Below are 27517 nucleotides of genomic sequence, written 5' to 3' on the forward strand. Positions count from 1 at the left end.
TTCAAAGCTCTATCATGCTGTTTCCATGTGTTCGGATCATGATCAAATAGTTCTCTTGTATCCGACTGAGCAAATTCCAATGTCAACACAAATGAACCTCCAGCGAAGCACCACTGACAGGTCATCACATAGTTCTTCTCTGTTGTCCAATGAGAACAAAGACTTAATAGGAGCTTGGACCACCTACTTCTGGACGTCCTCGTCCAGATACGATAACTGTCCAATCAAAAGTTCAGTAAGGGCCAACTCCAAAATCATAGCAAAAAATATGCACTAGATACGAGAATTAAATGTCTCGTAACACAGGTGTTATTCCAATAACAGTTCTTTTATGGAACACAACACTTGAAATCTTGCATTCTTGGTGATCCAGCTATGCTGAACGGCCTGTGACTGCACAAGCCCATGCTTTCCTTCGTGTCTTGAATTCCTGGTGATCCAACTATGCTGAATGGCTTGCGACTGCACAAGTCCATGTTGCATGTGGAGCTCACGAATCCTTTGCGCCCAACAGATGTCTCCCAGCAAAGACAGCGATTTGTAGACATCCTGCTAGATATCTCTCCAAAACCCTGGATCTTCTCATAAAAGCGCAGGCGTAGAAACCTGCAGGCGTACTGTACAGTAGACAGCTCCTATATCTAACTTGTATAAATTGAGGCTCATAGAAGACATTCCAAATAACTCTGCTGTGAGGAAGTGGTGTCTTACGTAAGTTGGTCATATCGACAGTCAACTCAAAAAGGTAACTAGTCTACTCAAAATGCCATATTATTACTGAAATATTAAGACTACTAGGGCAAAGGTCATATGATAAAAACGTGAAGCAATTCCAAGTTGCTAACTGGAATTTCCACAATCAATCCACTGTCAGATACACTAACTTTAAGATACTCTCCATACAAATTCTTCCCAGTAAAAATTACCCAAGAAATCTACCAATATACTGAATTCATTACAGGCAATCCTAAACATCCGAGAGGTGACATATCTCATAAAGTCATCAAAGTTTTACGATGGTTAGCAAATACTGCTCAATGCCTGCTTAATTCCCAGCAAAATGGTAATTGACATACTGGCAATGGCTCCTATGATCATAACAACTACAATTACCAATGGTACAGCCCTCTTGATTCTAAAAGAGAACTGAAAAATCCAAATACCCAAATTTGGAAGACATATTAAAGTCTTCCTAATCTTATCCTAAAACCTAACTGATTTACCCAAACCTGTAACAGATCAGACAAATTCCGTCCGATATACTAGTTACCCCCCTAAAATCTTAAGTAACAAAACCTTATTCTGTAACTCTATCTTTAAAGGTATTGCATCAGACGATAGCTATACATCATAAGTATTCTTATTTAATAACACATGGGTGTAACCTCACTACGAAATTAACCCATGGCACGATTTACAAAGTCATGTGAATGAGAACCATTAACTCAAAACAACAGATTACTAACACCAAATGCAAACAATTAAGTCCCCAATCACAGATGAGATCCATAAAAAAATCAAACAACCAACACAATTCATATATCTGTGGTATTTTGCACTTAATTTTAACTAAGTATTGCAACCCATATGAGCAAAAATTAAACTCAGACAAATGAAGATTTATATAACTCTACGGACCAACGTCCTCCCCAGTAAAAAAAAAAAAAAAACAATACAAGTTACGCTCATTTACAACCCATTAAAAACAGACAAAGAAAGGGAAAAAACGAAAAAGAAATTATCATAACCACAGTACAACCCAGGAATTAACCCATACGATTCCCATTAACCCTTCTTTTTAATCTTAGACACACCTGTGTTGTCATTTAGAACAACAAATCTATTCCTCTTCTTTACTTCCACAACATGGAAAGGACCTTCAAATTTAGGAACTAGCTTATAGTTCAACGGATTCCTGACATTTATCTTCACATAAACCCTATCTCCAACAGCCACTTTAACTCTATCTGGCTTTGCATTGCTCCTGTCTACCATGTCTCACGTTTTAATTTCCAGATTCTTAGCAGGATGTGCACATCTCTCTTTCGCAGTGGAAACCAGAGATTTAACTATATCATCACCCCAATGGAATAGGCAACAAACCAAACACACCCCGCACTAGATAACCAATCAGCGCCTCATTGGGAGACATTCCAATGGTATTGCTTAACATAGTGTTGATACTATGTTGCACCTGTGGAATATAGCAATCCCAATTTGGATCATTACCCCCGTACGGTCATCCGAAGAGCTTCAATGACCTTCCTATTTGCTCATTCACACAGGCCATTCGCATCTGGTCTATAGGGAATATTAGTGACTTTCTGAATGCCCATTACATCCGCAAGACACGCCAACGTCTTGTTCATAAATTCCCTACCTTTATCTATAATCAGAACCTCAGAAACCCCATAACGGCAAATATACCCATTAAAGAATGATACTGCTACCTCTTCAACGGGAAAATCTCTATGAACGTAGTTAATTCGTCAACAACCACCAACAGGTTCCTATGGCCACAACTAAATTCACAGAAATTGCTCAAAAAGTCCATGTGGACTCTTGCTGTGGGTCTTGTGGGAATTGGGAATGAACCAAATTCACAAGAAGCGACCCTTGATGGCTTACACGCATTACAGACTGAACAACTTCTCACAAAGTCTTCCACCGAAGTAAGCATATTCTTCCAAAAAAATTGTCCCTGTACATTCTGATAAGTCTTCCTCAATCCCCAAATGTGGACTGCCAGACCTACCGGGAACAATTTCTAACGCCATAGTTACTAAATTCCCAGGAACAACTATTTGCGTCGTATCACCTTTATCCTCACGATTCCTCAGTCTGTATCTAATCTTCCTAACTAACAAATTACCCTCTAATTCAAGCCCTGCAAAAGGCAGCTTATAACCATTCCTAACTAATTCCTCTCAAAGAAACGCTTTTGCATCTCTCAAAATCTCATCTTCATCTTGCATAGATTCTACTAAACTAATATCCCAACCTATGCTATCCCCGGATACATAACTTACATGAGTACCCTCTTCATCAGCAAAACTTCTACTAAGGGCGTCTGCTACAACATTTTGTCCACCCTCTATATACTTAAGCTTAGCACCAAATTCCCTGATTGTCAAATACCACCAAGCTCTTTTTGGGGAAAGATTCGGCTTATTAAAAAGATCCAACAATGGCTTATAATCCATCAGAAATTCTGCTTGATTGCCCAACAATATTTTAAAGTGTACTAAACTAGACACTACAGCAAAGGCCTCTCTGTCTATGTCTACTACAGACCATAACCGTTCATTACTATCTCGTGTCTTAAGTTTCCTACTGTAAAATGCAATCGGATGGAGTCTTCCATCAAACTTCTGCATAAGGCTTGCCCCTATACCATCATAACTAGCGTCTGTTACCAACGTGAAAGGACGTTCCAAATTAGGAAACTTCAACACTGGGGGATTTACCAAGGCATCCTTAATCCTCTGAAATGCTACTTGCTGTCCATCTCCCCATAAAAACTGCACATCATCCCTCAGAACATCTGTCAAGGGAGATGCCAGAACAGGAAAACCCTTCACAAATCTACAGAAAAATTCAGCCATCCCTAAAAATGACCGAACCTGCTTCTTATTCTTGGGAACAGCAAAATCTACAATTGCCCTAACTTTATCATCATTCACTCTAACACCCTCTTTAGAAATGACATGACCTAAATATACTATCTGCCTCTTGAGAAAATTACACTTAGTTAACTTTATCTTCAAACCTGCCAATCTAAGCCTCCTAAAGACTTCCATACGAACTTCTAAATGCTCAGTGGCAACTAGGATGTCATCCATGTATATAAAACCTTTTTTCCCTAACAAGCCATGCAAAACTGTATTCGTTAGCCTAGTAAATGTCATCGGACTGCCTGCTAAACCATAATGCCCGAGCTCATAATGCCCCTTCGGCGAACAGAAAGCCATGTACTCTCTACTCTCCTCGCTAAGTGGTATACTTGTAAGTACTCTTGCATCAGATCAATTGAGGAGTAAATCTCCTAGCCTCAAATTTCAATGCATAAATCTGGCAAACATGCCACAGGGTAGCGATCAGGAATGGTTTTCTCATTCAACTTCCTAAAGTCCACACAAACCCAGACTGAACCACCCTTCTTAGGCACTGCCAACAATGGGAAATTAAAAGGTGAGGAACTGGGCCTGATGATGCCTTCTTCCTCCCACTTATTAACCTCTTGCTCTACCTGTTCCCTAATCTTAAAAGGAATCCTATATGAAGGAACAAAAATAGGCTTAGTTTTGTCCTCTAAGTGAACCTTGTGTTCTAACACATTTGTTAATCCTAAGTTATCCCTCTGAGTGCGACCATGTCTGCAAACTCAGCCAGAACATCTTCTACACCGCCAGCATATTCTTTATAATCAGCATTGGCTAACTAATCCCTAAAAACTTGCCTTCTAGCCTGTAATTCTGCTTCTGAAAAACTACAAAAATCCCCAACAGCATCACTGAATTATCTTCATTGACCGAGTCAAGAAAGTCGATTGCAAAAGAAAAAGGTAATTGCAAACTGAATCATTACAATTTAGCAACTCTACCCAAAGTATGGTGCACTTGACACCCTATTTATAGAACCCATTCACAATACCCCCTTTTGAACACCTTGAGTCTTTCGAGACACCCTGACTTCATTCATTTGAACACCTTGAGTCTTTCAAGACACCCTGAATTTGTTCTTTTGAACACTTGAAGTCTTTCAAGACACCCTGAGTTCGTTCATTCTACACCCTGAGTCTTTCAAGACACCCTGATTAAAAAGGGAATATTCTAACCCCTGAGTCTTCCAAGACACCCAATGAATAAGTTCTTTCAAATACCTTTAGTCTTTTGAGACACGCTGAATTCGTTCATTTGAACACCCTGAGTCTGTTGAACACCCTGAATAAGTTCATTCGAACACCCTGCGTCTTTCAAGACACCCTGAATAAGTTCATTCAAGCACCTAGAGTTTTTCTAGACACCCTGAATAAGTTCATTCAAGCACCTTGAGTTTTTCAAGACACCATGAATTAGCTCATTCAAACACCTTGAGTCTTCCGAGACATATTGAATTCATTCCTCATGAATATCATTTGAGTCTCATTCAGACATATTGAATTTGTTCCCCAAAAATACCCTTGAGTCTAATCAGATATATTAAATTCGTTCATCACAACCTTGAGTCTTTCAAACTATCTAAATTAAAACTTTAGCCCCAGCCTAAGTTCCCAGGAACAAATGTAGGTGTTTGTTCTGAAACTTGCCCATAGAGCACCACTGGCCCCTTCCCTGTGGCCTAAGTTATTATTATTATATTCAAAGGTTACATCCCCCTCTGCACCATCTCAAGATATCTAAGGGAACCAGGATCCTACTAAATGATGAACTCAAGCTCTACATGGAGGCTGGGAAGGAATTGGAACTGATGGGCAAAACCCTGAGGGATTGGGTCCAAGAGAGGCTAAGTTCTGCCAAGGAAGAAAAGGAGAAAGAGATAATAGCCCAGGAGAAACGAGAAGAGGCCGAAAGGGAAGAAAGGGAGAGGGAAAGGGCAGAGAAGGAGAAGGAGAGGATAGCCCAGGAGAAATGAGAAGAGAATTAAAGGGCAGAGAAGAAGGAAAGAGTGGAAAGGGAGAAGGATAGGGTGTATCAGCTTGCACTCCAAAGGCTCTATGGAGGAGACCCCTCCTCCTGACGAAGATTTACTCCCTGATGACGCTGACCTGGCGGCAGTGCCATGGTTGCATGACCAGCCTGGCACCCTACCTGCCGAAATAAATAACTTCAATGATCCTGCCACCGCCTCCTCAAAGAGGCAGATGCCTCAGCCCCTGCTCTGAGCCAGGAACAGGTTATCAGAGCCCAGACTAAAGATGCCACTCTGCGATGCCAAAGCCTGGAGGCTGCTACCATCGAGGATGAGGTAAAGGACTTGGTAAAGGACGACTTCTTGCTCGAAGATGACATGCTATACTGAAAATTCCTAGGGAGGAATGAGCTGCCCCATATTCTTCATCGGCTCATGGTAGTACCTTCATCCTTGTAGCAGGACCTCCTTCACCTGGCCCATGATGGCCTTAGAGGACACTTCGGTGTCACTTGAACCACCTGAGCAATTAAGGAGAATTTTTACTGGCCCGCCCTTCTCTGGACCGTCAAGGCATTTGTCACACCATGCCCAACGTGTCAGCTGATGGGCAACCCAAATGAGGTCGCCCGAAAGGCGCCGAGGAATCGGTGGGAGTCCCCTTCCAGGAAGTCTGCATAGACTACTTCACACCCTAGGGGTGTATCAAGAGCAAGTCAGGGAAACTTGCCCATAGGACACCACTAACTCCTTCTTTGTGGCCTAAGTTATTTTTATATTCAAGGGTCACAACGCCCTCCCCACCATCTCAAGATGTCTAAAGGAACTAGGACCAAACTAAATGATGAACTCAAACTCTACGTGGAGCCTGGGAAGGAATTGGAACTGACGGGCAGAAACGGAAGAGAAGGGGAAGGAAAGGGCAGAGAAGAAGAAGAGGATGACCAGGAGAAATGAGAGGAGAAGTAAAGGGCAGAGAAAGAGAAGGAAAGGGCAGAGAAGAAGGAAAGGGCAGAAAGGAAGAAGGAAAAGGGTGTACCAGCTTACACTCCTAAGGCTCTATGGAGGAGACCCCTCCTCCTGATGAAGATTTACTCCCTGATGACCCTGACCTGGCGGCAGTGCCATGGTTGCATGACCAGCCTGGCACCCTACCTGTCAAACCTGTTCATGATCCTGCCACCACCCTCCTCGTTACAGGAACAGATGCCTCAGCCCCTGCTTTGAGCAAGGAACAGCTCATCAGAGCCCAGACTGAAGGAGCCACTCTGAGATGCCACCTCCCGGAGTCTGCTACGGATGAGGACTAGGTAAAGGACTTGGTAAAGGACGACTTCCTGCTCAAAGATGACGTGCTATACTGAATAACCCTAGGGAGGAATGGGCTGCCTCATGTCCTTCATCACCTTGTGGTAGTACCTTCATCCTTGCAGCTGGACATCCTTTGCCTGGCCCATGATAGCTTCAGAGTACACTTCAGTGTCACTTGAACCACCTGAGCCACTGAGAGAAATTTTTACTGGCCTGCCCTTTGCTGGACAGTCAAGGCATTTGTCGCACCGTGCCCAACGTGTCAGCTGACGGGAAACCTGAATGAGGTCATCCCAAAGGCAACGAGGAAGAACATCCCTTGGTGAGAGTCCCCTTCCAGGAAGTCTGCATAGACTACTTCATGCCCCAGGGGCATATCAAGAGGAAGTCAGGGAACACACATTGCCTCACGATCATTGATCACTTTACGCTGTACCCTGAGGCTATCCCTGTACAAAGCAAGAGCGCAAAAAGTGCTGTAAAGGTGATGACTCAATTCTCCTGTCACTTCGGTTTCCCCAGACAATGAAGGTGACCAAGGGCGTCACTGCATATACAAGGAGTTCAAAGACAGCATGGGCAGCCATGTTTTCAAGCACATCTACTCAACTCCTTACTATCCACAGAGCCAGGGCATCATTGAACGGTTCCACAAGACCCTGGACAGTACCCTGGGCAAACTGAAGCAGGAAGGAGGGGCCTCCGGGGAGGAGAACCTCCCCTAAGCCCTCTTTGCCATCTGGCAGGCTCCTTTAGAGACCACAGGCTACAGTCCCTTTGAGTCACTCTATGCTCACTCTACCCACAGTCGCTCATCACCTTGTATGAGGCCTGGACAGACCCCACCAAACTAGAGTGGGCAAGGGACCTTCCTGATATCCAACACAAACTTCCAGCTGCTTGAGCAGTAGCTAAAGCCAATGAAGCAGCCTTGTAAGAACAAGTCAAAATCCAATTCAACAAGGGCTCAGACATGCTCATCCGAGGTAGGCGATCAAGTCCTTGCCCTTTGGACAGGAGCCACCGCCACTGGGAGACACAATTCACCTGGCCTCACAAGGTTTTTAGCAAGCGAGGGGCCCTGAATAACTTGGTGAACTGTAGCAAGAAGAGGGCCAAGTGGCTCCATGTAAATTTAATGAAACCCTACTTCTCACAAAGCCCCAGTTGCCCTGACAATCCTCTGCCACCTACAGGAGCCATAGTGGGCATGGCCGCCATCGTGCTGCTGCCCTCCAAAAATTCAAAGGTGCTCCAAAGAATCCAATATGTCATGCAGAGTCTAGATGACCAGAAGCGAGCCTACGTCCTGCAGCTGCTACAAGAACACCAGCCCGTCGTGCAAGGTAGACTGGGTTGCGTGAACATGGCAGAACATATCATGCACCTGCAGGACAAGGCCGAGCCTATATCTCAGGGGCACTGCAAGGTAAACCCTAACAAAGCCCAATGAATCGGGGAACAGGTCAAGCTCCAACTCAAGCTTGTCCTGATTAAGTGGAGCCGGGACCCGTGGTCTTCCCCTGTCATCCTCATTCCCAAGGAAGGTGTTGACTACCGCAAGTTAAATGAGGTGACAAAACCCAAATCTTATCCACTCCCAAGGATCGAGACCTGCACTGATAGCTTAAGTACCGCTTCCTATCTAAGCAAGATAGACTTAGAAAAAGGATACTGGCAGGTGCCTCTGTCAGAGAAATCGTGTCCTCTGACAGCCTTCATCACTCCGAGAGGCCTATATCAGTGCCGAGTGATGCCCTCCAGACTACAGAACACCCCCAGTTGCTTCCAGAGAATGATGAAGAAGATCCTCGAAGGCATCGACATAGTCACTTATGCTCAGACCTGGGAAGAGCACCTGGCCTTTCTTCACAAGATCCTTGATGCCCTCAGACAAGCCAAGCTGGTTATCAACCAGAACCAAAATATGAGCCTGATGCACTGTGTATCAATATCCAGGATTGCAACTGGAGAATTGAGCACATCAAGGGAATGGATAATAAAATTGCCAATATCCTATCTAGGCACCATGATTAAGGCTCTTGGTTAATGAAGCTCGAATAATAGATACTTTGCATTTGCCAGAAGCCACCTGCAGGGTTAGTGCCATGTTAATGGCCTGCCTTATCGGTGACTCTTAAAAGGTGTTACTTCCTTTTATTATTTGTATGTTTTGAGTAATTTGTAACCCTTGGTTTCCATAGACACTACTGAGTATTGACATATCACATATACTTGCAATGAGTGCCTCCTGGAACTTGCGTTTATAGTGCCTGAATGGCACTGAGCTGTCACTCTCAAGTATTGTGGCAGCATCTAACTAATTCCATAATTTCCTTGTTGTAATGCTCTTCAAGGCAGACTAACTACATATGTGTAAACAAACTACTTGAGTTATTATTAATAAAATGCATGAAGTATCCTTAGAATAAACCTAGTACTAATTCATTTTATAACTGTACTGTTACGTATGAATATACCTTGATTAACATTCATCATAAGCTGCTTTAACATAATATGATGTTTTCACTGATAGAATATAACATTCTGGCAGCAAGTATTCGCTCTGCGATTAATGTAAGTCATTTTGATGTTTGCCTCTTGAAATTTATTGTTTCACAAAAGTTTAAGTTAGAATATAGGGTACCGAAGGGAAGTGAGAGAAGAATAAATTAAGAATTCTAAGTGCTTGCTGGTAATCAGATTAGGTGTGAATGCTAACTTGGTTGGGGAGGTGCAACAAAGGAACCTTCTTTCTAAGCAACCTCACCAACCTTGAATGATATTGAAGTAAGTGATATAGGAATAAAACTTCTTTTATTCAACTGTTGCTAAAAGAACTGTGGGTATCATTCATCCTTTCACCAATTTTCTCCCTCTTCCCTATATGGGTATACCCTTAATACTTCCTCTGTTCAAAGTGACTGCCAAAGATCCTTATCCTCAGATGCAGCCTTTGAAGATGCAACTCCTTGCCAGAGGTGGACAACCAGCAAAGGAGGAAAACAAAAGAGGGAGCGGCCGGCTACAGCAGCGAACATTTGCCTGGCTGCCATGACACTTGGGAAGGTGATCCCACCATGTGGGGTTGACCACCCCATGTGCGACCTTTAGAAAGTGGAGCAGTGGCCACCATGACACCTGGGAAGGTGATCTCACCACTCGGGGCTGACCACATGTGTGCGACCCCTCTTTAGAAAGCGGAGAGGGCATTGACTATGATGCCACCTACCAGGATGTCCAATCATAATCCCCCTGAAGCTTCATAAGGACTGCAGACCAGGACTTCGAGTCTGAGAAGTGCCCAGAACTTAACCAAGGACACTTGTGATCCTTCCCTCTTGCCTACCCCTTGTACTTCCTCCACATGCTCATCCTCGAGCCAGTACCTATTTGTAGGTGGCACCCCTTTCATTTTCCTCCCTCCACCACCAACGCCCTATCAGACAAGGACCTGGTGAAGGTAATGTACCGAAATAAGTTTTTTTTTAGTCAGTCACAATCCTGTAATTCCTTTGTCTAATTTATTTTCCATTTCACGGTGCGAGTGCCCTAAATACCTTTATGTTGAAGTGTTAAGTGTTAATGTAATTGTGCATTGAGTGATTGGAACTGAGTTGCCTGGTACCATCCATGCATTTCTTCAGTTCCCTGTGAGTGTGTTATTGTTTCGTGCAAGTAACCATATTGCATCTCATTGCAGATCAGTCTTGGGTGTCAACTTCCCACAAAATCCAGTGGCCTTGTAACCATCCCCATACTCTACACCCCTACACTGTCCCTTCCATGAAGACATCATCAGCGTTGAATATTTATCCTGTTTAGGATCCACTCATTTAGCAGGACCTTGTTATTACCTGCCCCGTAATTCTTCATTCTTCTAATCTGCATGTGTTATGTAAATATAATTAATTAAGAGAACCCCCTCTGAGTTTATGGAATATTTCCTCACATGAAGAAGGCTGTAAGCCAGGTTTTTCCATTTATATTGAATCTTCTATGGATCTGCCTTAAACAGACAGATATTTAGTCAAAACATGGTAGTTCTCTTGGTAATGTAAGGAACTTCTGTGATCATCCATTGCAGCCCAGAATTCCAGTAAGTATCCAATGTTGAGACATAGCAATATACACACACACACACATATATATATATATATATATATATATATATATATATATATATATATATATATATATATATATATATATATATATATATATATATATATATATTGTGTGTGTGTGTGTGTGTGTGTGTGTGTGTGTGTGTGTGTGTGTGTGTTTGATTTACATTATTAAAAGTATTTCAAAGCAAGTAATAATATATTTTTTTTCAATCCTGGTTTCATTACACTAATGTAAATAACAGTATAAAATATGCTGGAGAATTTCCCGCAATAAAATGTGGTATTAGCTTCATTTTTTTTAAATACTAATACGGCTAGACAACGGTCATTTCAATCCTTTTTATTCTTGCATGTGTATATTTCATTGTATTTTTTTCTTATGTTCCTAATGATATTCTTCATACTTTTGGAAAGAAATAAAAGAAACATTTACCTCTCTCTCTCTCTCTCTCTCTCTCTCTCTCTCTCTCTCTCTCTCTCTCTCTCTCTCTCTCTATCTCTATCTATCTATATATCCATATATATATATATATATATATATATATATATATATATATATATATATATATATATATATATGTGTGTGTGTGTGTGTGTGTGTGTGTGTGTGTGTATAACTGAATCACGAAAATATGGAACGTGATGAATATAAAAATAAAGATAAAATCCATGAAGGAGAAAATTTAAAACACTGGAGTGCTGCAGGCCTTTCGACACTTGTCCTTTACTTAGCAGACTGAAGAAATATAAAAGTATGCTTACAAAGAAAGCTCATATAAATGACAGATGGGGATTATAAAGGAAACACATGTACCTGGAATCCAACACAATTGAAGAATTAGTAGAACTGCCAAAACATGATTAAATATTTAAGAGGTTTTTACAAAAAAAGATTAGGATCAACCGTTCAGGAGCAGGGACAGGACAATTAAAAGATTATACAGGTTCGTGACTGACCACCTAAAAATTTTTAGTACAACACGATAATTCTCTTTTTTTTTTTGTAAACAATAATAACTTTTTGCAAGATGAAAATTTTTACAAATAAAAATTATATTAAACATATGATATATAGAAAATGTATATAAAGTAGCTACCTTGTAATTAAGTCAGTGATTTTATCTTTTAGGTCATTCTTGAACATTTTTTAATACAGGGTCCAAATAATACATGCCAGGGCTAAGATTAAAATTACAGCTGGAAGTAAGCTGGATAATAGCGGACTCAATAGATTTCTTGAAGAAATCTTTCGATCTAACAATCACTGAACTTTCAGTCAATTTATCCTGTGAGAGTTTTCACTTAAATGAATGAATATAGCATTGGATGCTTGTCCAGTTTTGACTGAATACTTATGTTCCTTAATACGTACATCTAAATCTTTGCTAGATTGGACAATATAAAATGAGGCAATCCAAACATGGAATTTTATATATTATGTTGTTGTTTTTTTTCTTTAGGGCTATTTTTATTAACATTCTCTTGAGTGTGTTATTATAAGAAAAAGCGAGTTTTACATTAAAGGTTTTAACAATGATTTTGTTTTCAAAACCACTAAAATAAGGCAAGCTAAGAATGTTCTTAGGGTTTCTTTCTTCATGTTACTTTCACTATAAAACTTTTGTGGGCTTTGTTATAACAAATATCTAGTATATGTGAAGGATAACATAAATCTGTCCCTATTTTCTTATGTATTTAATTTCTTTATCCAAATACTGGGACTGACAATGCAAAGGCTCATAAAAACATAGAGAAAAAATTGATATTTTGATGTTGAGGTGATGGCCTGAATAAAAATGGACATAAGTTAAGTTGTTGGTTGGTTTCCTATAAATACTGAATTTACATTGAAATGGTTCTCTATGTATTAAAAAATCCCTAAGAGGGCAGTTGTCTTTTTCTAATTCTAACGTAAACTTAATGGATGGTACCTGGTTATTCAAATTACAGAGTAAATCATTTACATCAATACCAGCAGGCAAAACAGCTAAAATATCGTCAACATACCTATACCACTTTAAAGGAGTATATGGAATTCTTTGAAAAACGATATATACCTAATATCATTTATACTCCTTTAAAGTGGTATAGGTATGTTGACGATATTTTAGCTGTTTTGCCTGCTGGTATTGATGTAAATGATTTACTCTGTAATTTGAATAGCCAGGTACCATCCATTAAGTTTACGTTAGAATTAGAAAAAGACAACTGCCTCCTTTCTTAGATGTTTTAATACATGAGAACCATTTTCAATGTAAATTCAGTATTTATAGAAAACCAACCAACAACTTAACTTATGTCCATTTTTATTCAGGCCATCACCTCAACATCAAAATATCAATTTTTTTCCTCTATGTTTTTAAGCCTTGCGCGTTGTCAGTCCCCAGTATTTGGATAAAAAAATTAAATACATAAGAAAAATAGGGACAGATTTATGTTATCCTTCACATACTAGATATTTGTTATAACAAAGCCCACAAAAAGTTTTATAGTGAAAGTAACATGAAGAAAGAAACCCTAAGAACATTCTTAGCTTGCCTTATTTTAGTGGTTTTGAAAACATAAAATCATTGTTAAAACTTTTTAATGTAAACCTCGTTTTTCTTATAATAACACACTCAAAAGAATGTTAATAAAAAATAGCCCTAAAGAAAACAACAATACAATATATAAAATTCCATGTTTGGATTGCCCTCTTTTTATATTGGCCAGGCTAGCAAAGATTTAGATGTACGTATTAAGCAACATAAGTATTCAGTCAAAACTGACAAGCATCCAATGCTATATTCTTCATTTAAGGGAAACTGTCACAGGATAAATTGAACTGAAAGTTCAGTGATTGCCAGATACGAAAGATTTCTCTTCAAGAAATCTATTGGAGTCCGCTTTATATCAAACTTTCAGTTGTAATTTTAATCTTGCCCCATGTATTATTTGGACCCCTGTATTAGAAAAATGTTCAAGAAAACCACCTAAAAGATAAAATCACTGACTTAATTACAAGGTAGCTACTTGATATACATTTTTCTATATATCCGTATGTTTAATATAATTTTTTTTGTAAAAATGTTCACCTTCCAAAAATTTATTATTGTTTACAAAAAAAGAGAATTATTGTGTTGTACTAAAAATTTTTAGGTGGTCAGTCACGAACCTGTATAATCTTTTAATTGTCCTGTCCCTGCTCCTGAACGGTTGATCCTAATCCTTTGTAAAACCTCTTAAATATTTAATCGTGTTTTTGTAGTTCTACTAATTCTTCAATTGTGTTATATTCCAGATACATATATTTCCTTTATAATCCCCATCTGTCATTTATATGAGCTTTCTTTGTAAACATACTTTTATATTTCTTCAGTCTGCTAAAGAAAACTACTGTCGAAGGCCTCCAGTGCACTCAGTGTTTCCGTTTCCTTCGTGGATTTTATCTTTTATATATATATATATATATATAATAAATATATATATATATATTATATATATATATATATATATATGTATATATATATATATATATATATATATATATATATATATATATATATATATATATATATATATATATATATATATATATATATATATATATATATATATATATATATATATATTATATGATCCTTTACTTTCTAGTTGTTGGTGTCTGTAAAGGGAGATTTATTGTGCTTAAATCATAAATCTAATACGCTTACCGTTTGTTCTGGACGTTGTATTTCTTATTAAGATTTTCGGTACTTGAATTAGTTTTCCCTTATTGAATAACCAAGCATGATGATTACCGAAAGAAATTTAATGGTGATGGCTAAAATTATAAAACACACTTATTATAATAGAATAAAAACAGATATAGGATAATGCTGCGATAAAATTTAATTAATGAAGTTAAGTAAATTCGTGTAATTACGAAGTAAAAGAAGCACATAAGACTATATTCACCCTACCATCAGTATTTCTGGAATTAAATTGCTTGAAGATAAAAGTAAACTTACGTAACTCGATTTATAGTCATTCAGTTTTTCATTGTCCCTCGTAATGATGGATGAGTAAATCTTAAGAAGATGACGTTGTTGATGATGATGAGGTGAAATTTCTGACGATAAAAGCTTTAAGGATGGTTAATGGGTAATAGGATATTTATTACCTTCAAGGAGAAATTTATATCAGCTCTTCACTGGCGTCGGTAACTTTCTGTTTCCAACTGTAATATAACTCCTTTGTGTTCTTCAAGGTTATCTGACCTTTGCATTATCACTGATGATCTAACAGTTTGCGATAACTCTATTTTTTCGAAATACTTTTTGTTGTTTGTGCAATCTGAAGTATCTAAGTTAAAATGACAACTTCAAACTTAGACTTTTCCATAAGATATTATACTGATACGATATGATTGGTGGATGAAGACCCATATTTACAGTACTTACAAAATAGTATGAACACAACATCGTATGTACACTTATGGGAAAGTGAAAATAAACAAAGTAAATAGATCATGAAAATTCAGGTTACTTTTTATCAGCCAAACCAGACTGCTAAGAAAGCTGTTCACAGAGAATAAGGCGAGCGAAACAACCAAGAACAGTTCCGTAATCATAGAAGTTCAGGTTCAAGTTACAAGGATAATGTACTGTAGCGTCTCTTTCAGCACTCTGCCGAGGAGCATTGTAAAAATGAAGATAAAAATCTTCTCCATCCCGAAATAAAGATTTTCCAGAGTAAGGGCCGTATCCATTTAAATACAGAGACCAAGTCTCAACATTGAAGCAACATGTTACAAGACACCTTCGTGTGAAATGAGATACACGAAGTAAAAGCAACGGTGCTAAAAGGAATGTCAATTTTTAGCCACTTCACCAGGGACGAAATGGGAAAATGCCTTCGATGAGAATCGGAACATGTTATTTAATATCAAAATTAATTAACTTCTCAATATCATCGTAAGTCTATCGTTTTCTTGACATTTTGTTGTTATTAGTTTCAATATTCATTGTATAAATATTAATTTTCTTTATTTCTAACCACTTTTCTTTAACTCTGTGAAATCATGCTGAAGGTAAATTTTGGTCAATTGGTTATCGGGCATAGAGTTAGAAAGACCAAGTTTCAGCATCGCAAGCCACGAAATTAGCAAAATCTTCCATAATTCGTTTACAAATATCTCTCTACATCTTTTAATGTCAACAACTGAAAGTATTACGTTATATCACTGGTCTAAAAATTTTCAGTCGTACAATATTTGAAAGTTTAGGTATATGTGCCCAGTGACAGATTTTGCAATGTTTATAATTCCGACTTCTTATGATTTCTAGGAAATGGTAAAATCTAAAGTGATCTTATTGTGCCATTCAACAAGATTTACCCCGTGCTAAGCTGAGATGAACATTAGAAACTGACTTGATACAGTTAAAGAATATCGAGGATTTACGGTAGATGACCAAAGCCATTTTGGACTCTTTCATTAATAACATTAAATTATTATTTCATTGGAAACTTTTGGGACATTCTCGTGCATAGTAGAATCTTCTAAATAACGTGAACGTAAAAACTATTATTATTATTATTATTATTATTATTATTATTATTATTATTATTATTATTATTATTATTATTATTATTATTATTATTATAATTATTATTATTACTGCAATTTTACATTCTCTTTTAGAATTTTTTTTATTTTTCCTAATTTCATATTTCTTATAATGAAATTACGTCAGTGTATACCTTGAGGCATGCTGATTTTACCTAAAATGTTTTGAAAACTCACCCATTTTTAAAGCTACCGGTCAATGAAAAAGACAAAATAATTTTTTTATTTAGTTATCTTGAATTCGGAAGGAGATACCGAAACTGCTGGAATAGCGGGTATTTCATTACAAATATATATTTTTTTAGGAAATTAAACACTCTTAGTGTTATTATTATTATTATTATTATTATTATTATTATTATTATTATTATTATTATTATTATTATTATCCTAAAACATAATTCCATTTGTCATTATTGCAATAAAAACAGCGTTCATTATACTTCTTTAAAAAAAGGTTTAATCACACATATACTACAATATTTACTTCTTAACGAAATTGTAACATGTAATAGCAGTGTTTTATTGACAATGGTGTTTTTCCATTGCTAATGTTAATAATACTATGATTAATTTTAGTTTTGACATCTAATGATATTTTATACCCTAGATATTCAGTATATATGAGTTATTTTAATATCTGTTTAATAACCCTAGTACTATTTCCAAATTACATGATAAATACTGCAGTGCTGTATTTATACCATCTTCTTAATATACATTATTGTTATTCTCTGTGTTTGTTTTTATAATTTTCTTAATTAGAGAAAAATAGATTTTTAATAACAAAGATCCCTTTTTGATCATCATTTTAATAAACTCTATTGAACAATCTAAGATATGTTTTATATAACTCTTTAATTTACCCATACTTTTCCCCTGACCATATATAGAAACTTAATACGGATGTAGCTTTTGTAGCATTATAATGGTACATTAAGTTATAAGAATACATTTAGTGATATTAACTTTTATTGTGCCATAAGGATTCAAAAACTGACTCTTTGGTATCAGCAAAAGACTTCCTTGAAAAGGATAAGACCTTAACAAATGCGACTGTAAAGCACATCAGCCTTGCTACTAATCCGGTTCATGCATAAATTTGGTGTCCTGTTGGACTGGTAATAAACATCTGTTTCACAGTTATGCTTGTCTACGAAACAAAATAATTGATATTTCGTTTGACTTTATTACTTCTTTAATTAACCCTGGGGGCATTCGTCCTTAACCATACCTTTTGCAACATTCGTCGGGTGTGACAATCCCATTTTTTGAACATTTAAACTACACATTTTTAATCAACTTTCATTGAATGGAATGTCATGCAAAACTAAATGAACCTTTGTACTTTAGTTTGAATTTCCAACTCAATATAATGAAAAATAAATTCTTAAGGGATACCTACAGAAAAGCACAAAAATTCCAAAAATTGTAAATTGACTTTGAATTTAATTCTAATTTTTTTTTATTATATCCAAAATCTGAAACTTATCCATTGCCTCACAGACTTATAGGTCCCTGGTCCATCTGCTATTATTGGCACCAACCTCTGCCTCAACCATCTACTGGGATATGAGACAGAAAAAAATGGGGATGCTATTTTTAGAATGAAAAATGTACTTATATGCAATAATAATTTTCTATACTTTAATATATTATTTTTTAGAATATTTTTTGGTATTTTATAACATACAATAGTAGTTTTCTGTAAGAAGATAAGTAAACAAGATTTGCAGACAACATTACTTACCTGCAGTTTCTGAATCGATCCACACGTAGAACACAATATGGGGTTTGGCAGACGGGCAGCTCACACTTGTGGCACCTGAAGCGTGACTTCCTGTCTTTCACTGTCACACACTTCTTGCCGGGCAGTAGAGAATACTGACTTGCCGCAACCACTGGCTTTTTCCCTTTGATTCGTAGCACTGGCTGGGAGAGGGAGCTGACAGACATTGGCGGTGACTTTCCTCGGGGATATTGACAGAATGGGGATGCTTAGCATATGCTGTGCCCATGGCTTGATGAATTCCCGTGCTACCTGCTGCATAAAATAAGCTCTTGATCACCTGTTCTTTTAGAAAATTATAAAATATTTTTGATATAACAAAATAAATAAAACTTCAGAAGAACAGAAAAACTGGACACAATATGCTTTCTTAGCCTCTTTACAGATTATTTCTATCATGTACAGTTACGAAGCTACAAGTATTCTAAATTGTACCATGACTTATATAGTATATACAGTATATATATATATATATATATATATATATATATATATATATATATATATATATATATATATATATATATATATATATATATATATATATATATATATACGTTTGAGGGTGCATTTGTGTGTTCTTAAAGAATTATATATGGCAAAATCTTCAAAACTACATGTTCTAAATTCCATTAAAGTTTGCTCATCATTACGCTTTGCTATGTCTTAATACAGAATATCAGTTACTTGCTGACTAGGCATTAACTTTTATTCTGGCTGAGAGCTGATTAAAAAAAGATGTTATAGGGGAAAAATGAGGTCCGTGTCCGGGATACCAGTCAAAAGTAATTATGTGAGTTTTGATCGGTTTATAAGATAGTAGTTTGGTTTGCATAGTTGAAGCATTAAGCAAACCTTTGGTAAAGTTTGACGAGTTAAAAGTTAATTGGTCTGTTGCGATTTGCGATTCTCCAAGCACACGTGGAAACGAAGATATGTAGAAGTGTCAAGAAGACAATAGAAAGTTCTTCGGAATTAGAAGAAAAAATTAAAGATTCTGGTTTGAGCATCAAGGATAGTTTAATAAATGTTGAGGTGTGTTTCTTTATACAATACCGAAAAACGTACGTAAAGAAATTCGTTACGGAAAATAATGTGAAAACCCTTTTTACGTAGCAATTGAATGTACTCGTGCAATCACGCTAATTACTTTCCATATAAGGTTGTCTGAGATATAAAAAAACACTCAATGATTCTTTCAAGACTTAATAAAATCTTTGTAAGGAGAATTAACTTTCATGTAATGCCTGCCGATCTTACTGAATAGCATTGGAGACCGTAAAATTATTTTCCTGGGAACAAGAATTATAAATAATGCTTGGAATAGGAATTAAAATTAAAATTTTGCAGTTCATGGGTCATTTATAATGACCATAATAAAAGAAGTAATTTAATTTCATATCATACTCCTTACAATTAAAACTCATTATACAAGGTATTAAATAACGATAGTAAGTATTTTGAGCTTCTAGTGTCACTAATTCAAAAAGACTACTTCCAGCTTTTGTGTAAATTTTATTTCAGTAATGTGAAGGACGTAACGCCCATTTTCCTTATTTATGAAAAGAAGAGACTTAGTTTTTAATCTGAATAAAAATAATTTCTTAATTACATGACTTTTTAATTAGACAAAAAACGAAATGAGCTGAGACTACCTAGTATTTCAAGTTATATTGCTCCGTCGCTGTCAGACATTTTAGTTCAGTCAAGGAAAACAAACAACATATCACTATTATTTTATTATAATTTAAAGGAACATAACAAAGCCACTATGTTCCCTTAATTAAGACTCGTCAGAAAAAAAAAAGAAATGGCGCGTTTGTCAAAAGCGAGCTGGAGTTGAACCTGTAAGACCACCTTAATTTAGAAAATACTTCATTCATATAATACAATAATCAGGTAAATCGTGTTCATCGGTTGCCTAAATCATAATTATCTGTTGACTATAGTATAAAGCGTAATTAGGAGTGGCGGAAAGAATATTTTCAATTAATACTTTATTAAATAAAAAAAATCTCGGATGCTTCAAAGATAAAGTCCAAAGTCTAGGAATATGGCAAGAAAAACAATTCCTCTGTAGATATTGAATGCTTGAAAATATTGATTTTGACTTCATAAGCATTATTATTCCCAAGAGACGCTAAAGACAGAAGTTATGACTTAGCGTTCACATGAACGTACACAGAGGTTTTGCAGTAAATATATTAGATGACTATACTCTAAATGTTTTGCAGTTTTTACCCCAGTGACACACCCAACTGTAGGACGGATAATTTTTTTTGTAAATAAGTTGCTTCATTTTGTTACGAAAAATCTATCATTTTACAACTTCGATTTTTTTAAAAAACTGTAATACACTGAAATTTCAGTATCTCAGTGATAAACTATTGATTTCTTTTTGCCCTGAAAACCAACTCTGCTCCCAGGTCAGTACCCTAAGGGAAAATAATGCTGATAAACGGAAGAAGGCATATACAAGAAAAGAAACATCTCAAATCTGATTTTATTACTTAATTTGGATATGGATGACGACGCCGTCTGCGATGGCCTGTGCAGTACAGTTATTTTGTACTGAAGACCGAGAGACATTATCACAAATAATATGAGTATGCTTTAAAAGAGTAATTTGAAATCTCAGCAGCTTATCGCTGACCATTTCTTCTCATTATGCACGGAACACGTGAGTATAACAATTTAGAAATCTAGAATTGTGTACTAGTTGCCAAAGTACTTACGTAGGGTACATGTTTAAAATAAATTTTTCGTAAATCAAGGCTATTAGTATATTATAGATTGCTTTAAACTTCGTTCTTGAATTAGTTTTTATAAGCCTATTTGCTTGTGCTACACTTCTTCCGAATATTTCTTTTTTATAACAATATGTTTTACGTCAACATATAATGATTTAAAATAGTTATATATAATGAGATTGATTGTTGACGTCAATGTGTCTAATGTGTTAAAATGATAACAGACATTCAACATTTGATATGCTCCCTTTAGCAATGCCTGGAATTTACAAGATGGTTTTCTTTTTGCGAATGTTGGAAATCATATATGTTGACTTATTAGCATATACTGCGCTTATAATGAGATGATTCTCTGTCATATAAACATAAACTTTATTTTACTTCTGATAATCGTTGAGGATTTTTGCCTTCAGGCAAAAAATCAAATATCCTGATATTTCTTAATTCAGTGCATTTGAAGCAAAAAAAGACTATTTTCAAAACCAGAAAACGTTATGGTAAAACTATCTGTTCTGCCTTATAATAAAAATATGAGATTCCTCATAAGTAAGAATGATGTCATTTTAAACAACAATTGCCTGCATAAGAACTGTGTTTATAGAATCCGTCTGTGTCTGTGTGCAACAAGTCTTTCCAAAAAAAAAGAATTCCAACATAAAAATGTGTGAGATAACTCAATGTACAGTGGTAGTTTAGTACAATAAAAATCATGGAGGGATACTGGTAAAGGTTAAATAACGTGGAAGGAAAATCATTGAACCTACAGTGATGATAATCATGATATCAGTCAAGGGATGATAAAGCTGTAATATCAAAAGAATTTGTAAATTGTTTAAACGTTAAGGTCCTTATAAAAACACTAGGATTATCATATTTGAATAAGTACGAGGGTAGTAATGTTAATGAAAAAGCAGACACCACTGGTGTGGATCTGAGGTATATGGTCTGTTTATCCAATGTAAAGGTAATATATATTTTTATAAATGATTTATATATATACCTACACCGGCCTGATATATATGGATATCTAACGGTTGTATATGTTCGTATATATTCTTGTATATATATATATATATATTCTGGGTCTTATCAGTCCTTAGTCAATGGCCCCCACAGAACAAAGGGTCATGTTATGAAGTTTTCTTATATAGCCTGTCTCCAAGTACATTATTTTAAGTTTCTATTAAGCTATTTTTCATTTTACATTTCTTGTATTTTCAGACTGAGTGATATATGTTAGATACAGCCATATAACGACTCGGATAAATCAGATGGACTGATATAATCTATATATATAACCTTCAGAGAGGCCAGGGATGCTGGCTCATTCATGTCAAATTATCAAAATCCCGGATACCTAAATCACATTAAAGAGATGAATCCTTTGTTAAACATGCAAACTGGAACAAAAAAATTAATAGTTTAAACATGACTGTTAATGCAAAATTGCTCAGCCTGACGAATCTTAAAGGCCTGAAGTCCTTTCTCAGAGTCAAATATGACATTTTCATAGCTGAGGCAGACTTAGAAAACTTATCAACCTCTTTAACTAACAACGTAAATTGGCACTTGAACTAGAAACTAAAAGGGAAAGAAGAGAAGTTACTATCACCCCTTCTGTATTGTCGTGGAATTGAAAAAACTCTGGTATCAAACCATTTCATGTTATCAGCAAGGCCAACAGATGATATCTTTTACTTTCAGGGACAATAGCTGAGACCGTTTAATGGTTTTTTAATGGTTCATTTCTTAAATGGGAAAAGGGATGAAGCTGACTTTCTCTAATGTTGTCATATCAGATGAATTCTTCATTTTACAGTCAGAAAACTCAAATTATAAAAATGACATCATTTGGGCTGCAAAGTTGGACATCTCAAGGATCGTGGTAGGGTGCAACTTAATCACTCAGAGGACTTGGATATTTCTTGGGTATGTTAAAGGAATTTTTTCTCTGTTCCACACCCAAACAGTTAATGTCGATCATCAAAGGAAAATAAAATATACTAGTCATGGAATGGCAAATAAATTAAGCTTCCGAGAAACTCAAAAACCATTCAGGTTAACAATTTCTTTTCCTCAAATCCCTTGAAAATGTGTTTAACGTTGTTGAAAAACAAAGTCAATTTTTGCATGAGTTTAAAAGAACCATGTTTCAAGGCTCTGACAGACAGACAGGTAGATCGCTTCGCAAAGAATAACAGTGATATCGTTTCTTCTCGTCAGAGTTCGAATTTCAGGTAGCTCCCATAAACTGGAGTGGCGGGAGCTGGTTTTCAATGTGCTGTCCGAAAACAAAATGCTGGAATCTGCTATCATCAATCAAACCAAAAGGATCGTGTTGAGGAGGACAGTGAAATGATGGTATCGACGCAAATCTCTCAGACCTGCCTGAAGAAGATTTGACCGAAACGTGCTCAGTATCATCGCCAAATGGGAGTTAATGAGTCTCAACCAATAGGGAACTGTTGAAATCATCCTTCTTAGGAAACGGTCACCTGGTACACCATCGGCAGACTGGAATGCCACACCTAAAATATTAAATACCCTGTAACAGTTCATCTGTAAATAAATTCTACCTGTTCTGGGCAATTACCTTTGTTTTTGTCCATATCAATTTAGTTTATAGTGTTTTATGGGGTTCTATATTTTGAAACACCCTGTATGTATATATATATATATATATATATATATATATATATATATATATATATATATATATATATATATAATATATATATATATATATATATATATATATATATATATATATATATATATATATAGTATATAGGATATATATATATATATATATATATATATATAGAACCAGTACATACATTTATTATATATGTGTGTGTGTGTGTATATATCAATCAACACATCAATTGGAATGAAATGCTGACTCATGTCGGGATTGCTGGTCTTTCAGGTGAAGTTGGCGCTAAACCACTGGTATGCAAGTCAGTTTTTTTAAGCGTGCCCAGATTTCCTTGGGTGCAGTTGCTCTCCAGGTTTTCCAGCTTCTTTTAGACTCAGCAATGAGCCAATTGTATTTCATGCCCTTTCCCTTCTGAATGAATAAGACCTGGGTAATCAACACACAATCACGTGTTTAACAGAAATTTATTCTGACTCCACGGGTGATTGTGTGTTGATTGTTTCTATCTTATTCAGTCAGAATGGATAATTCGAATGAAATGCTGTCAATTGGGTCATTGCTGAGTCGGGAAGTTGGAGAAAACTCGCTGGTATGCAAGCAGTTAGCGTGCCCAGATAACTCCTTGGGTGCAGTTGTTCTCAGGTTCCAACTTCTTTTAGACTTGCATGGCCTAGTGTATAGTGCCCTTGCATTTCACCTGAAAGACCTGGGTTCGGTCCCGACATAACTCAGAAATTTATTTCTGTTCCACACGTGATTGTGTGTTGATTATTTATATCTTATTCACTCCAGAAGGGATAATTCAGATGAATATGTCAATTGGGTCATTGCTGAGTCATAAGTTGATAAGCTCGGCTGGTATGCATAGTTGGCTTGCACAGGTAATTCCCTTGGGTGCAGTTGCTCTCAGGTTCCAACTTCTTTTAGACTTGTATGGCCTATAGGCAATAGCGCCCTGCCTTTCACCTGGAAGACCTATTCATATCCTGATGTGTCATATATATATATATATATATATATATATATATATATATATATATATATATATATATATATATATATATATATATATATATATATATATATATATATATATATATATATATATATATATATATATATATATATATATATATATATATATATATATATATATATATATATATATATATATATATATATATATATATATATGTTGTTACATGTGGGGCTTGGCTGATGAGTTTATTAATTAATTAATGTAATATAAGAGGCCCTGCATCACCATGGCACATATAACATCCCAATTAAAGTTAAAGTTAATCTCAAAGACAGACAATTATTTTATTGAAACAGGTCACCAACCGGGAAACAATGTATGGGATAGTGGCTTACTCTGCAACAAATGGGTTACATAAAACCCCTTTACTTCGCAATTAGTCCCGACAAAAAAAAATGTGAGGTGATAGCGAGGAAATATAACTCAACGTGTCTATACTGGTAGATATAGCACTCAGTTTCGTATTATTAAAGGCTAATTCTCTTCCGAACAATGGGATCGAGACATCAGGCTGCCTGAAATTTACTTACTTAACTTTCCCTAATTCCTACTTACTGCACGGGAATAGCTTACACAGTGTCACTAGGCAATATTAATTATTCTTACACTAGACATCATAAAAGGAATATGGTTATAACAGGTTCTCATAGATGGTGGTGAAGTGGTGAAAAACAAAGGGAAATGGAAATACAGGGGAAGAGCACCAGCAAGTCGATGAAATTTTGGCAAATTTCAAACTTACCGTTGGTGTGGGTTGCTTGCGCATGCAACTGACAATCAGCAGTCTTGAAAAGATCCGTTTGATGCCTCACTAGCACCAAATAAACAGTAAGAGGGCAAGCCCAAAGAATTAGTTACTCAGAAAGCGTGTGCTCCGTGTGATAGCAAATCTCTCTCTACTAGCATTGGGTCAGGTAAAAGCTGTAGTCCTTGGCTGTTTTTCTGACGTATGCCTATATGCAGTTTGACAAAACATCGCCGAGTGCATAGGACAGAGCAAAAGGGAGCTTAAGTCCACCTTCACTAGAGGTTACTTGGTAAAACCCTCCCTATGGGTAATGTTAAATTATCACCTACTAAATGAGTTACTTTTTTGAAAACACGCAGCCTACCTCTGCCGCTTAGCTTCCCTAACGTTGACAGAGATGCCTTCCTGTCTTTGTTAGAATGATATTTTTACTAAATAATGCAGGAGAGGAATATTTATAAGATACAAAATTATATATATATAGAATATTTATAAGATACAAAATTATATATATATATATATATATATATATATATATATATATATATATATATATATATATATATATATATATATATATATATATATATATATATATATATATATATATATATATTATTTTAAATAATTCACTTTTTTTTTTTATATATATATATATATATATATATATGCCAGTGTAGTTTTCTTTGATACCATATTTTGTCCTAATCATTCCATAACCACCGGTAAGGTTAATGATTTCGATATTCCATTTTTACGATTTAATACGTGCAACATATTTTATTGTGCTCATCATTGTTAGAGCTTACAGCCGTTTACTTTGAGGGTCTTCATAGTTTGGTTCCCTCAATATTCATTCTTTCTCTAAAATTTGCTTGCAGATTCGAAACGATGAACTGCTAAATTTGCATTAAAAATTTTCTTATCATCAATCGAGTAATATTACTTCACGTTGAAATCTCTGTAAAAAAAATGATAAAAAGACAGGAACATTTTGGTCTAAATATCCATGCTTTAGTATCGTTTAAAGTGTATATTTCCTAGAGAGAGAGAGAGAGAGAGAGAGAGAGAGAGAGAGAGAGAGAGAGACTTGCGATGTTTCTATAGGGTGACAAATTCAGAACTGCATTCACAATGACATAGGCTTATACATTTTTTAAGGTATAAGTGCCTTCATTGTTAATTTTTTTTATGACAAATAATGAAAAGTATTACTTTACAAGTCATGGTTGAATGTTAGTATCCATGGCTCGAGTTTTGTGATTTTAGAAAGATCTCTCTCTCTCTCTCTCTCTCTCTCTCTCTCTCTCTCTCTCTCTCTCTCTCTCTCTCTCTCTCTCTCTCTCTCTCTCTGGTAAAAATTGTTCTTTCATAGAAAGTACAGTAAATATAAGATGTAATAAAAATAGATTTGTTATCTGCACGGCAAAATGTTAAACTTTAGAATCTTCTTCTTCGTTTAACGTGCTTTTCTCCCATTTTCATATGGGGTAAGCACGATGCCTTCTTTTGAAGGACTTTGATAGTTGCCGTTATGTACACAAGTCCATAGAAATACTTAGTGATAACGAAAACTGCCTTATATCAAACATTAAATGATGATGCTGCGCTACTTGACAATGTTTTAAATAGAACGGGGATTATATCTTCGGCCAATACGAAGGTTGATGTAAAGTTCTAAATATAAAATAATTTACTCATCAAGTCTCGGTCCCTTGTGATCTTAGTACTATGACGATATGATATTATTTCAAAATAAAAAGAAAAAATAATTGTTTTGTATAAAACATCAAACTTTGATATATTTTTGCAATATGAATATTTGACCGTCGACTACAAATATACATCCAAATTCAAGAGGAAGTAGATAACT

The sequence above is a fragment of the Macrobrachium rosenbergii genome, chromosome 2, assembly GCF_040412425.1.
Source record: "Macrobrachium rosenbergii isolate ZJJX-2024 chromosome 2, ASM4041242v1, whole genome shotgun sequence".
Lineage (NCBI taxonomy): Eukaryota > Metazoa > Arthropoda > Malacostraca > Decapoda > Palaemonidae > Macrobrachium > Macrobrachium rosenbergii.